This window comes from Triturus cristatus, chromosome 1_2 (assembly GCF_964204655.1).
Source record: "Triturus cristatus chromosome 1_2, aTriCri1.1, whole genome shotgun sequence".
NCBI classification, from domain to species: Eukaryota; Metazoa; Chordata; class Amphibia; order Caudata; family Salamandridae; genus Triturus; species Triturus cristatus.
This window is the reverse complement of record NC_140580.1, coordinates 350,091,293-350,106,401: the sequence shown is the minus strand read 5'-3', so window position 1 is coordinate 350,106,401 and position 15,109 is coordinate 350,091,293.

Genomic DNA, 15,109 nt, shown 5'->3' with positions numbered 1-15,109 from the left:
GATGACCCGTGACCTGTCGAATTTTCTCCAGATGGTCAAAAATGGTAATTTTTTAATGTTTAACTTATTGACTGTAAATGACTATTTCATGTGAATTAGAACTCTTAGCACTAAAATAGGTGTGTCTAGAGTCATTTTAATGAAGAAATTGGTCGAAATAGAAGCTTCTGAGTTGGAGAAAAAGTCTGTAAAAATGGCAATTTTGGTCACATTGAGGCTTTAAAATTTATTTATTCAACATGAGGCACAATCCAAATGAAATTTTGAATCAATTTTTTCGAAAGTCCAAAAAATCAATTTTCTGATGAAAAACGATGACCCGTGACCTGTCGAATTTTCTCCAGATGGTCAGAAATGGTAATTTTTTAATGTTTAACTTATTGACTGTTAATGACTATTTCATGTGAATTAGAACTCTTAGCACTAAAATAGGTGTGTCTAGAGTCATTTTAATGAAGAAATTGGTCGAAATAGAAGCTTCTGAGTAGGAGAAAAAGTCTGTAAAAATGGCAATTTTGGTCACATTGAGGCTTTAAAAAGTAGTTATTCAACATGAGGCACAATCCAAATGACATTTTGAATCAATTTTTCGACAGTCCAAAAAATCAATTTTCTGATGAAAAACGATGACCCGTGACCTGTCGAATTTTCTCCAGATGGTCAGAAATGGTAATTTTTTAATGTTTAACTTATTGACTGTAAATGACTATCGCATGTGAATTAGAACTCTTAGAACTAAAATTAGTGTGTTTAGAGTCATTTTAATGCCTGAAATTGGTCGAAATTGAAGCTTCTGAGTTGGAGAAAAAGTCTGTAAAAATGGCAATTTTGGTCACATTGAGGCTTTAAAATGTATTTATTCAACATGAGGCACAATCCAAATGAAATTTTGAATCAATTTTTCGAAAGTCCAAAAAATCAATTTTCTGATAAAAAACGATGACCCGTGACCTGTCGAATTTTCTCAAGATGGTCAGAAATGGTAATTTTTTAATGTTTAACTTATTGACTGTTAATGACTATCGCATGTGAATTAGAACTCTTAGAACTAAAATTAGTGGGTTTAGAGTCATTTTAATGCCTGAAATTGGTAGAAATTGAAGCTTCTGAGTAGGAGAAAAAGTCTGTAAAAATGGCAATTTTGGTCACATTGAGGCTTTAAAATGTATTTATTCAACATGAGGCACAATCCAAATGAAATTTTGAATCAATTTTTCGACAGTCCAAAAAATCAATTTTCTGATGAAAAACGATGACCCGTGACCTGTCGAATTTTCTCCAGATTGTCAGAAATGGTAATTTTTTAATGTTTAATTTTTTGACTGTAAATGAATATCGCATGTGAATTAGAACTCTTAGAACTAAAATTAGTGTGTTTAGAGTCATTTTAATGCCTGAAATTGTTCGAAATAGAAGTTTCTGAGTAGGAGAAAAAGTCTGTAAAAATGGCAATTTTGGTCACATTGAGGCTTTAAAATGTATTTATTCAACATGAGGCACAATCCAAATGAAATTTTGAATCAATTTTTCGACAGTCCAAAAAATCAATTTTCTGATGAAAAACGATGACCCGTGACCTGTCGAATTTTCTCCAGATGGTCAGAAATGGTAATTTTTTAATGCTTAATTTTTTGACTGCAAATGACTATTGCATGTGAATTAGAACTCTTAGAATTCAAATTAGTGTATTAAGATTCATTTTAATGCCTGAAATTGGTCGAAATAGAAGCTTCTGAGTAGGAGAAAAAGTCTGTAAAAATGGCAATTTTGGTCACATTGAGGCTTTAAAAAGTAGTTATTCAACATGAGGCACAATCTAAATGACATTTTGAATCAATTTTTCGACAGTCCAAAAAATCAATTTTCTGATGAAAAACGACGACCCGTGACCTAACGAGCTTTCTCCAGATGGTCAGAAATGGTAATTTTTTAATGTTTAATTTTTTGTCTGCAAATGACTATTGCATGTGAATTCGAACTCTTAGAACTAAAATTAGTGGGTTTAGAGTCATTTTAATGCCTGAAATTGGTCGAAATAAAGCTTCTGAGTAGGAGAAAAAGTCTGTAAAAATGGCAATTTTGGTCACATTGAGGCTTTAAAAAGTAGTTATTCAACAGGAGGGACAATCCAAATGACATTTTGAATCAATTTTTCGACAGTCCAAAAAAGCAATTTTCTGATGAAAAACGATGACCCGTGACCTGTCGAATTTTCTCCAGATGGTCAGAAATGGTAATTTTTTAATGTTTAATTTTTTGACTGTAAATGACTATCGCATGTGAATTAGAACTCTTAGATCTAAAATTAGTGTGTTTAGAGTCATTTTAATGCCTGAAATTGTTCGAAATAGAAGCTTCCGAGTAGGAGAAAAAGTCTGTAAAAATGGCAATTTTGGTAACATTGAGGCTTTAAAAAGTAGTTATTCAACATGAGGCACAATCCAAATGACATTTTGAATCAATTTTTCGACAGTCCAAAAAATCAATTTTCTGATGAAAAACGATGACCCGTGACCTGTCGAATTTTCTCCAGATGGTCAAAAATGGTAATTTTTTAATGTTTAACTTATTGACTGTAAATGACTATTTCATGTGAATTAGAACTCTTAGCACTAAAATAGGTGTGTCTAGAGTCATTTTAATGAAGAAATTGGTCGAAATAGAAGCTTCTGAGTTGGAGAAAAAGTCTGTAAAAATGGCAATTTTGGTCACATTGAGGCTTTAAAATGTATTTATTCAACATGAGGCACAATCCAAATGAAATTTTGAATCAATTTTTCGAAAGTCCAAAAAATCAATTTTCTGATGAAAAACGATGACCCGTGACCTGTCGAATTTTCTCCAGATGGTCAGAAATGGTAATTTTTTAATGTTTAACTTATTGACTGTTAATGACTATTTCATGTGAATTAGAACTCTTAGCACTAAAATAGGTGTGTCTAGAGTCATTTTAATGAAGAAATTGGTCGAAATAGAAGCTTCTGAGTAGGAGAAAAAGTCTGTAAAAATGGCAATTTTGGTCACATTGAGGCTTTAAAAAGTAGTTATTCAACATGAGGCACAATCCAAATGACATTTTGAATCAATTTTTCGACAGTCCAAAAAATCAATTTTCTGATGAAAAACGATGACCCGTGACCTGTCGAATTTTCTCCAGATGGTCAGAAATGGTAATTTTTTAATGTTTAACTTATTGACTGTAAATGACTATCGCATGTGAATTAGAACTCTTAGAACTAAAATTAGTGTGTTTAGAGTCATTTTAATGCCTGAAATTGGTCGAAATTGAAGCTTCTGAGTTGGAGAAAAAGTCTGTAAAAATGGCAATTTTGGTCACATTGAGGCTTTAAAATGTATTTATTCAACATGAGGCACAATCCAAATGAAATTTTGAATCAATTTTTCGAAAGTCCAAAAAATCAATTTTCTGATAAAAAACGATGACCCGTGACCTGTCGAATTTTCTCAGGATGGTCAGAAATGGTAATTTTTTAATGTTTAACTTATTGACTGTTAATGACTATCGCATGTGAATTAGAACTCTTAGAACTAAAATTAGTGGGTTTAGAGTCATTTTAATGCCTGAAATTGGTAGAAATTGAAGCTTCTGAGTAGGAGAAAAAGTCTGTAAAAATGGCAATTTTGGTCACATTGAGGCTTTAAAAAGTAGTTATTCAACATGAGGCACAATCCAAATGACATTTTGAATCAATTTTTCGACAGTCCAAAAAAATCAATTTTCTGATGAAAAACGATGACCCGTGACCTGTCAAATTTTCTCCAGATGGTCAGAAATGGTAATTTTTTAATGTTTAATTTATTGACTGTAAATGACGATCGCATGTGAATTAGAACTCTTAGAACTAAAATTAGTGTGTTTAGAGTCATTTTAATGCCTGAAATTGGTCGAAATAGAAGCTTCTGAGTAGGAGAAAAAGTCTGTAAAAATGGCAATTTTGGTCACATTGAGGCTTTAAAATGTATTTATTCAACATGAGGCACAATCCAAATAAATTTTGAATCAATTTTTCGACAGTCCAAAAAATCAATTTTCTGATGAAAAACGATGACCCGTGACCTGTCGAATTTTCTCCAGATGGTCAGAAATGGTAATTTTTTAATGTTTAATTTTTTGACTGTAAATGACTATCGCATGTGAATTAGAACTCTTAGAACTAAAATTAGTGTGTTTAGAGTCATTTTAATGCCTGAAATTGTTCGAAATAGAAGCTTCTGAGTAGGAGAAAAAGTCGGTAAAAATGGCAATTTTGGTAACATTGAGGCTTTAAAAAGTAGTTATTCAACATGAGGCACAATCCAAATGACATTTTGAATCAATTTTTCGACAGTCCAAAAAATCAATTTTCTGATGAAAAACGATGACCCGTGACCTGTCCAATTTTCTCCAGATGGTCAAAAATGGTAATTTTTTAATGTTTAACTTATTGACTGTAAATGACTATTTCATGTGAATCAGAACTCTTAGCACTAAAATAAGTGTGTCTAGAGTCATTTTAATGCCTGAAATTGGTCGAAATAGAAGCTTCTGAGTAGGAGAAAAAGTCTGTAAAAATGGCAATTTTGGTCACATTGAGGCTCTAAAAACTAGTTATTCAACAGGAGGGACAATCCAAATGACATTTTGAATCAATTTATCGACAGTTCAAAAAAGCAATTTTCTGATGAAAAACGATGACCCGTGACCTGTCAAATTTTCTCCAGATGGTCAGAAATGGTAATTTTTTAATTTATTGACTGTAAATGACTATCGCATGTGAATTAGAACTCTTAGAACTAAAATGAGTGTGTTTAGAGTCATTCTAATGCCTGAAATTGGTTGAAATGGAAGCTTCTGAGTAGGAGAAAAAGTCTGTAAAAATGGCAATTTTGGTCACATTGAGGCTTTAAAATGTATTTATTCAACATGAGGCACAATCCAAATTAAATTTTGAATCAATATTTCAACAGTCCAAAAAATCAATTTTCTGATGAAAAACGATGACCCGTGACCTGTCGAATTTTCTCCAGATTGTCAGAAATGGTAATTTTTTAATGTTTAATTTTTTGACTGTAAATGACTATCGCATGTGAATTAGAACTCTTAGAACTAAAATTAGTGTGTTTAGAGTCATTTTAATGCCTGAAATTGTTCGAAATAGAAGTTTCTGAGTAGGAGAAAAAGTCTGTAAAAATGGCAATTTTGGTCACATTGAGGCTTTAAAATGTATTTATTCAACATGAGGCACAATCCAAATAACATTTTGAATCAATTTTTCGACAGTCCAATAAATCAATTTTCTGATGAAAAACGATGACCCGTGACCTGTCGAATTTTCTCCAGATGGTCAGAAATGGTAATTTTTCAATGCTTAATTTTTTGACTGCAAATGACTATTGCATGTGAATTAGAACTCTTAGAATTCAAATTAGTGTATTAAGATTCATTTTAATGCCTGAAATTGGTCGAAATAGAAGCTTCTGAGTAGGAGAAAAAGTCTGTAAAAATGGCAATTTTGGTCACATTGAGGCTTTAAAAAGTAGTTATTCAACATGAGGCACAATCTAAATGACATTTTGAATCAATTTTTCGACAGTCCAAAAAATCAATTTTCTGATGAAAAACGATGACCCGTGACCTGACGAGCTTTCTCCAGATGGTCAGAAATGGTAATTTTTTAATGTTTAATTTTTTGTCTGCAAATGACTATTGCATGTGAATTCGAACTCTTAGAACTAAAATTAGTGGGTTTAGAGTCATTTTAATGCCTGAAATTGGTCGAAATAAAGCTTCTCAGCAGGAGAAAAAGTCTGTAAAAATGGCAATTTTGGTCACATTGAGGCTTTAAAAAGTAGTTATTTAACAGGAGGGACAATCCAAATGACATTTTGGATCAATTTTTCGACAGTCCAAAAAAATCAATTTTCTGATGAAAAACGATGACCCGTGACCTGTCAAATTTTCTCCAGATGGTCAGAAATGGTAATTTTTTAATGTTTAATTTATTGACTGTAAATGACGATCGCATGTGAATTAGAACTCTTAGAACTAAAATTAGTGTGTTTAGAGTCATTTTAATGCCTGAAATTGGTCGAAATAGAAGCTTCTGAGTAGGAGAAAAAGTCTGTAAAAATGGCAATTTTGGTCACATTGAGGCTTTAAAATGTATTTATTCAACATGAGGCACAATCCAAATGAAATTTTGAATCAATTTTTCCACAGTCCAAAAAATCAATTTTCTGATGAAAAAACGATGACCCGTGACCTGTCGAATTTTCTCCAGATGGTCAGAAATGGTAATTTTTTAATGTTTAATTTTTTGACTGTAAATGACTATCGCATGTGAATTAGAACTCTTAGATCTAAAATTAGTGTGTTTAGAGTCATTTTAATGCCTGAAATTGTTCGAAATAGAAGCTTCCGAGTAGGAGAAAAAGTCTGTAAAAATGGCAATTTTGGTAACATTGAGGCTTTAAAAAGTAGTTATTCAACATGAGGCACAATCCAAATGACATTTTGAATCAATTTTTCGACAGTCCAAAAAATCAATTTTCTGATGAAAAACGATGACCCGTGACCTGTCGAATTTTCTCCAGATGGTCAAAAATGGTAATTTTTTAATGTTTAACTTATTGACTGTAAATGACTATTTCATGTGAATTAGAACTCTTAGCACTAAAATAGGTGTGTCTAGAGTCATTTTAATGAAGAAATTGGTCGAAATAGAAGCTTCTGAGTTGGAGAAAAAGTCTGTAAAAATGGCAATTTTGGTCACATTGAGGCTTTAAAATGTATTTATTCAACATGAGGCACAATCCAAATGAAATTTTGAATCAATTTTTCGAAAGTCCAAAAAATCAATTTTCTGATGAAAAACGATGACCCGTGACCTGTCGAATTTTCTCCAGATGGTCAGAAATGGTAATTTTTTAATGTTTAACTTATTGACTGTTAATGACTATTTCATGTGAATTAGAACTCTTAGCACTAAAATAGGTGTGTCTAGAGTCATTTTAATGAAGAAATTGGTCGAAATAGAAGCTTCTGAGTAGGAGAAAAAGTCTGTAAAAATGGCAATTTTGGTCACATTGAGGCTTTAAAATGTATTTATTCAACATGAGGCACAATCCAAATGAAATTTTGAATCAATTTTTCCACAGTCCAAAAAATCAATTTTCTGATGAAAAAACGATGACCCGTGACCTGTCGAATTTTCTCCAGATGGTCAGAAATGGTAATTTTTTAATGTTTAATTTTTTGACTGTAAATGACTATCGCATGTGAATTAGAACTCTTAGATCTAAAATTAGTGTGTTTAGAGTCATTTTAATGCCTGAAATTGTTCGAAATAGAAGCTTCCGAGTAGGAGAAAAAGTCTGTAAAAATGGCAATTTTGGTAACATTGAGGCTTTAAAAAGTAGTTATTCAACATGAGGCACAATCCAAATGACATTTTGAATCAATTTTTCGACAGTCCAAAAAATCAATTTTCTGATGAAAAACGATGACCCGTGACCTGTCGAATTTTCTCCAGATGGTCAAAAATGGTAATTTTTTAATGTTTAACTTATTGACTGTAAATGACTATTTCATGTGAATTAGAACTCTTAGCACTAAAATAGGTGTGTCTAGAGTCATTTTAATGAAGAAATTGGTCGAAATAGAAGCTTCTGAGTTGGAGAAAAAGTCTGTAAAAATGGCAATTTTGGTCACATTGAGGCTTTAAAATGTATTTATTCAACATGAGGCACAATCCAAATGAAATTTTGAATCAATTTTTCGAAAGTCCAAAAAATCAATTTTCTGATGAAAAACGATGACCCGTGACCTGTCGAATTTTCTCCAGATGGTCAGAAATGGTAATTTTTTAATGTTTAACTTATTGACTGTTAATGACTATTTCATGTGAATTAGAACTCTTAGCACTAAAATAGGTGTGTCTAGAGTCATTTTAATGAAGAAATTGGTCGAAATAGAAGCTTCTGAGTAGGAGAAAAAGTCTGTAAAAATGGCAATTTTGGTCACATTGAGGCTTTAAAAAGTAGTTATTCAACATGAGGCACAATCCAAATGACATTTTGAATCAATTTTTCGACAGTCCAAAAAATCAATTTTCTGATGAAAAACGATGACCCGTGACCTGTCGAATTTTCTCCAGATGGTCAGAAATGGTAATTTTTTAATGTTTAACTTATTGACTGTAAATGACTATCGCATGTGAATTAGAACTCTTAGAACTAAAATTAGTGTGTTTAGAGTCATTTTAATGCCTGAAATTGGTCGAAATTGAAGCTTCTGAGTTGGAGAAAAAGTCTGTAAAAATGGCAATTTTGGTCACATTGAGGCTTTAAAATGTATTTATTCAACATGAGGCACAATCCAAATGAAATTTTGAATCAATTTTTCGAAAGTCCAAAAAATCAATTTTCTGATAAAAAACGATGACCCGTGACCTGTCGAATTTTCTCAGGATGGTCAGAAATGGTAATTTTTTAATGTTTAACTTATTGACTGTTAATGACTATCGCATGTGAATTAGAACTCTTAGAACTAAAATTAGTGGGTTTAGAGTCATTTTAATGCCTGAAATTGGTAGAAATTGAAGCTTCTGAGTAGGAGAAAAAGTCTGTAAAAATGGCAATTTTGGTCACATTGAGGCTTTAAAATGTATTTATTCAACATGAGGCACAATCCAAATGAAATTTTGAATCAATTTTTCGACAGTCCAAAAAATCAATTTTCTGATGAAAAACGATGACCCGTGACCTGTCGAATTTTCTCCAGATTGTCAGAAATGGTAATTTTTTAATGTTTAATTTTTTGACTGTAAATGAATATCGCATGTGAATTAGAACTCTTAGAACTAAAATTAGTGTGTTTAGAGTCATTTTAATGCCTGAAATTGTTCGAAATAGAAGTTTCTGAGTAGGAGAAAAAGTCTGTAAAAATGGCAATTTTGGTCACATTGAGGCTTTAAAATGTATTTATTCAACATGAGGCACAATCCAAATGAAATTTTGAATCAATTTTTCGACAGTCCAATAAATCAATTTTCTGATGAAAAACGATGACCCGTGACCTGTCGAATTTTCTCCAGATGGTCAGAAATGGTAATTTTTTAATGCTTAATTTTTTGACTGCAAATGACTATTGCATGTGAATTAGAACTCTTAGAATTCAAATTAGTGTATTAAGATTCATTTTAATGCCTGAAATTGGTCGAAATAGAAGCTTCTGAGTAGGAGAAAAAGTCTGTAAAAATGGCAATTTTGGTCACATTGAGGCTTTAAAAAGTAGTTATTCAACATGAGGCACAATCTAAATGACATTTTGAATCAATTTTTCGACAGTCCAAAAAATCAATTTTCTGATGAAAAACGACGACCCGTGACCTAACGAGCTTTCTCCAGATGGTCAGAAATGGTAATTTTTTAATGTTTAATTTTTTGTCTGCAAATGACTATTGCATGTGAATTCGAACTCTTAGAACTAAAATTAGTGGGTTTAGAGTCATTTTAATGCCTGAAATTGGTCGAAATAAAGCTTCTGAGTAGGAGAAAAAGTCTGTAAAAATGGCAATTTTGGTCACATTGAGGCTTTAAAAAGTAGTTATTCAACAGGAGGGACAATCCAAATGACATTTTGAATCAATTTTTCGACAGTCCAAAAAAGCAATTTTCTGATGAAAAACGATGACCCGTGACCTGTCGAATTTTCTCCAGATGGTCAGAAATGGTAATTTTTTAATGTTTAATTTTTTGACTGTAAATGACTATCGCATGTGAATTAGAACTCTTAGATCTAAAATTAGTGTGTTTAGAGTCATTTTAATGCCTGAAATTGTTCGAAATAGAAGCTTCCGAGTAGGAGAAAAAGTCTGTAAAAATGGCAATTTTGGTAACATTGAGGCTTTAAAAAGTAGTTATTCAACATGAGGCACAATCCAAATGACATTTTGAATCAATTTTTCGACAGTCCAAAAAATCAATTTTCTGATGAAAAACGATGACCCGTGACCTGTCGAATTTTCTCCAGATGGTCAAAAATGGTAATTTTTTAATGTTTAACTTATTGACTGTAAATGACTATTTCATGTGAATTAGAACTCTTAGCACTAAAATAGGTGTGTCTAGAGTCATTTTAATGAAGAAATTGGTCGAAATAGAAGCTTCTGAGTTGGAGAAAAAGTCTGTAAAAATGGCAATTTTGGTCACATTGAGGCTTTAAAATGTATTTATTCAACATGAGGCACAATCCAAATGAAATTTTGAATCAATTTTTCGAAAGTCCAAAAAATCAATTTTCTGATGAAAAACGATGACCCGTGACCTGTCGAATTTTCTCCAGATGGTCAGAAATGGTAATTTTTTAATGTTTAACTTATTGACTGTTAATGACTATTTCATGTGAATTAGAACTCTTAGCACTAAAATAGGTGTGTCTAGAGTCATTTTAATGAAGAAATTGGTCGAAATAGAAGCTTCTGAGTAGGAGAAAAAGTCTGTAAAAATGGCAATTTTGGTCACATTGAGGCTTTAAAAAGTAGTTATTCAACATGAGGCACAATCCAAATGACATTTTGAATCAATTTTTCGACAGTCCAAAAAATCAATTTTCTGATGAAAAACGATGACCCGTGACCTGTCGAATTTTCTCCAGATGGTCAGAAATGGTAATTTTTTAATGTTTAACTTATTGACTGTAAATGACTATCGCATGTGAATTAGAACTCTTAGAACTAAAATTAGTGTGTTTAGAGTCATTTTAATGCCTGAAATTGGTCGAAATTGAAGCTTCTGAGTTGGAGAAAAAGTCTGTAAAAATGGCAATTTTGGTCACATTGAGGCTTTAAAATGTATTTATTCAACATGAGGCACAATCCAAATGAAATTTTGAATCAATTTTTCGAAAGTCCAAAAAATCAATTTTCTGATAAAAAACGATGACCCGTGACCTGTCGAATTTTCTCAGGATGGTCAGAAATGGTAATTTTTTAATGTTTAACTTATTGACTGTTAATGACTATCGCATGTGAATTAGAACTCTTAGAACTAAAATTAGTGGGTTTAGAGTCATTTTAATGCCTGAAATTGGTAGAAATTGAAGCTTCTGAGTAGGAGAAAAAGTCTGTAAAAATGGCAATTTTGGTCACATTGAGGCTTTAAAATGTATTTATTCAACATGAGGCACAATCCAAATGAAATTTTGAATCAATTTTTCGACAGTCCAAAAAATCAATTTTCTGATGAAAAACGATGACCCGTGACCTGTCGAATTTTCTCCAGATGGTCAGAAATGGTAATTTTTTAATGTTTAATTTTTTGACTGTAAAGGAATATCGCATGTGAATTAGAACTCTTAGAACTAAAATTAGTGTGTTTAGAGTCATTTTAATGCCTGAAATTGTTCGAAATAGAAGCTTCTGAGTAGGAGAAAAAGTCGGTAAAAATGGCAATTTTGGTCACATTGAGGCTTTAAAAAGTAGTTATTCAACATGAGGCACAATCCAAATGACATTTTGAATCAATTTTTCGACAGTCCAAAAAATCAATTTTCTGATGAAAAACGATGACCCGTGACCTGTCGAATTTTCTCCAGATTGTCAGAAATGGTAATTTTTTAATGTTTAATTTTTTGACTGTAAATGAATATCGCATGTGAATTAGAACTCTTAGAACTAAAATTAGTGTGTTTAGAGTCATTTTAATGCCTGAAATTGTTCGAAATAGAAGTTTCTGAGTAGGAGAAAAAGTCTGTAAAAATGGCAATTTTGGTCACATTGAGGCTTTAAAATGTATTTATTCAACATGAGGCACAATCCAAATGAAATTTTGAATCAATTTTTCGACAGTCCAATAAATCAATTTTCTGATGAAAAACGATGACCCGTGACCTGTCGAATTTTCTCCAGATGGTCAGAAATGGTAATTTTTTAATGCTTAATTTTTTGACTGCAAATGACTATTGCATGTGAATTAGAACTCTTAGAATTCAAATTAGTGTATTAAGATTCATTTTAATGCCTGAAATTGGTCGAAATAGAAGCTTCTGAGTAGGAGAAAAAGTCTGTAAAAATGGCAATTTTGGTCACATTGAGGCTTTAAAAAGTAGTTATTCAACATGAGGCACAATCTAAATGACATTTTGAATCAATTTTTCGACAGTCCAAAAAATCAATTTTCTGATGAAAAACGACGACCCGTGACCTAACGAGCTTTCTCCAGATGGTCAGAAATGGTAATTTTTTAATGTTTAATTTTTTGTCTGCAAATGACTATTGCATGTGAATTCGAACTCTTAGAACTAAAATTAGTGGGTTTAGAGTCATTTTAATGCCTGAAATTGGTCGAAATAAAGCTTCTGAGTAGGAGAAAAAGTCTGTAAAAATGGCAATTTTGGTCACATTGAGGCTTTAAAAAGTAGTTATTCAACAGGAGGGACAATCCAAATGACATTTTGAATCAATTTTTCGACAGTCCAAAAAAGCAATTTTCTGATGAAAAACGATGACCCGTGACCTGTCGAATTTTCTCCAGATGGTCAGAAATGGTAATTTTTTAATGTTTAATTTTTTGACTGCAAATGACTATTGCATGTGAATTAGAACTCTTAGAATTAAAATTAGTGGGTTTAGAGTCATTTTAATGCCTGAAATTGATCGAAATAGAAACTTCTGAGTAGGGGAAAAAGTCGGTAAAAATGGTAATTTTTGTCACATTGAGGCTTTAAAAAGTAGTTATTCAACATGAGGCACAATCCAAATGACATTTTGAATCAATTTTTCGACAGTCCAAAAAATCAAATTTCTGATGAAAAACGATGATCCGTGACCTGTCGAACTTTCTCCAGATGGTCAGAAATGGTAATTTTTTAATGTTAAATTTTTTGTCTGCAAATGAATATTGCATGTGAATTAGAACTCTTAGAATTAAAATTAGTGTGTTTAGAGTCATTTTAATGCCTGAAATTGTTCGAAATAGAAGTTTCTGAGTAGGAGAAAAAGTCTGTAAAAATGGCAATTTTGGTCACATTGAGGCTTTAAAATGTATTTATTCAACATGAGGCACAATCCAAATGAAATTTTGAATCAATTTTTCCACAGTCCAAAAAATCAATTTTCTGATGAAAAAACGATGACCCGTGACCTGTCGAATTTTCTCCAGATGGTCAGAAATGGTAATTTTTTAATGTTTAACTTATTGACTGTAAATGACGATCGCATGTGAATTAGAACTCTTAGAACTAAAATTAGTGTGTTTAGAGTCATTTTAATGCCTGAAATTGGTCGAAATAGAAGCTTCTGAGTAGGAGAAAAAGTCTGTAAAAATGGCAATTTTGGTCACATTGAGGCTTTAAAATGTATTTATTCAACATGAGGCACAATCCAAATGAAATTTTGAATCAATTTTTCCACAGTCCAAAAAATCAATTTTCTGATGAAAAAACGATGACCCGTGACCTGTCGAATTTTCTCCAGATGGTCAGAAATGGTAATTTTTTAATGTTTAATTTTTTGACTGTAAATGACTATCGCATGTGAATTAGAACTCTTAGATCTAAAATTAGTGTGTTTAGAGTCATTTTAATGCCTGAAATTGTTCGAAATAGAAGCTTCCGAGTAGGAGAAAAAGTCTGTAAAAATGGCAATTTTGGTAACATTGAGGCTTTAAAAAGTAGTTATTCAACATGAGGCACAATCCAAATGACATTTTGAATCAATTTTTCGACAGTCCAAAAAATCAATTTTCTGATGAAAAACGATGACCCGTGACCTGTCGAATTTTCTCCAGATGGTCAAAAATGGTAATTTTTTAATGTTTAACTTATTGACTGTAAATGACTATTTCATGTGAATTAGAACTCTTAGCACTAAAATAGGTGTGTCTAGAGTCATTTTAATGAAGAAATTGGTCGAAATAGAAGCTTCTGAGTTGGAGAAAAAGTCTGTAAAAATGGCAATTTTGGTCACATTGAGGCTTTAAAATGTATTTATTCAACATGAGGCACAATCCAAATGAAATTTTGAATCAATTTTTCGAAAGTCCAAAAAATCAATTTTCTGATGAAAAACGATGACCCGTGACCTGTCGAATTTTCTCCAGATGGTCAGAAATGGTAATTTTTTAATGTTTAACTTATTGACTGTTAATGACTATTTCATGTGAATTAGAACTCTTAGCACTAAAATAGGTGTGTCTAGAGTCATTTTAATGAAGAAATTGGTCGAAATAGAAGCTTCTGAGTAGGAGAAAAAGTCTGTAAAAATGGCAATTTTGGTCACATTGAGGCTTTAAAAAGTAGTTATTCAACATGAGGCACAATCCAAATGACATTTTGAATCAATTTTTCGACAGTCCAAAAAATCAATTTTCTGATGAAAAACGATGACCCGTGACCTGTCGAATTTTCTCCAGATGGTCAGAAATGGTAATTTTTTAATGTTTAACTTATTGACTGTAAATGACTATCGCATGTGAATTAGAACTCTTAGAACTAAAATTAGTGTGTTTAGAGTCATTTTAATGCCTGAAATTGGTCGAAATTGAAGCTTCTGAGTTGGAGAAAAAGTCTGTAAAAATGGCAATTTTGGTCACATTGAGGCTTTAAAATGTATTTATTCAACATGAGGCACAATCCAAATGAAATTTTGAATCAATTTTTCGAAAGTCCAAAAAATCAATTTTCTGATAAAAAACGATGACCCGTGACCTGTCGAATTTTCTCAGGATGGTCAGAAATGGTAATTTTTTAATGTTTAACTTATTGACTGTTAATGACTATCGCATGTGAATTAGAACTCTTAGAACTAAAATTAGTGGGTTTAGAGTCATTTTAATGCCTGAAATTGGTAGAAATTGAAGCTTCTGAGTAGGAGAAAAAGTCTGTAAAAATGGCAATTTTGGTCACATTGAGGCTTTAAAATGTATTTATTCAACATGAGGCACAATCCAAATGAAATTTTGAATCAATTTTTCGACAGTCCAAAAAATCAATTTTCTGATGAAAAACGATGACCCGTGTCCTGTCGAATTTTCTCCAGATTGTCAGAAATGGTAATTTTTTAATGTTTAATTTTTTGACTGTAAATGAATATCGCATGTGAATTAGAAC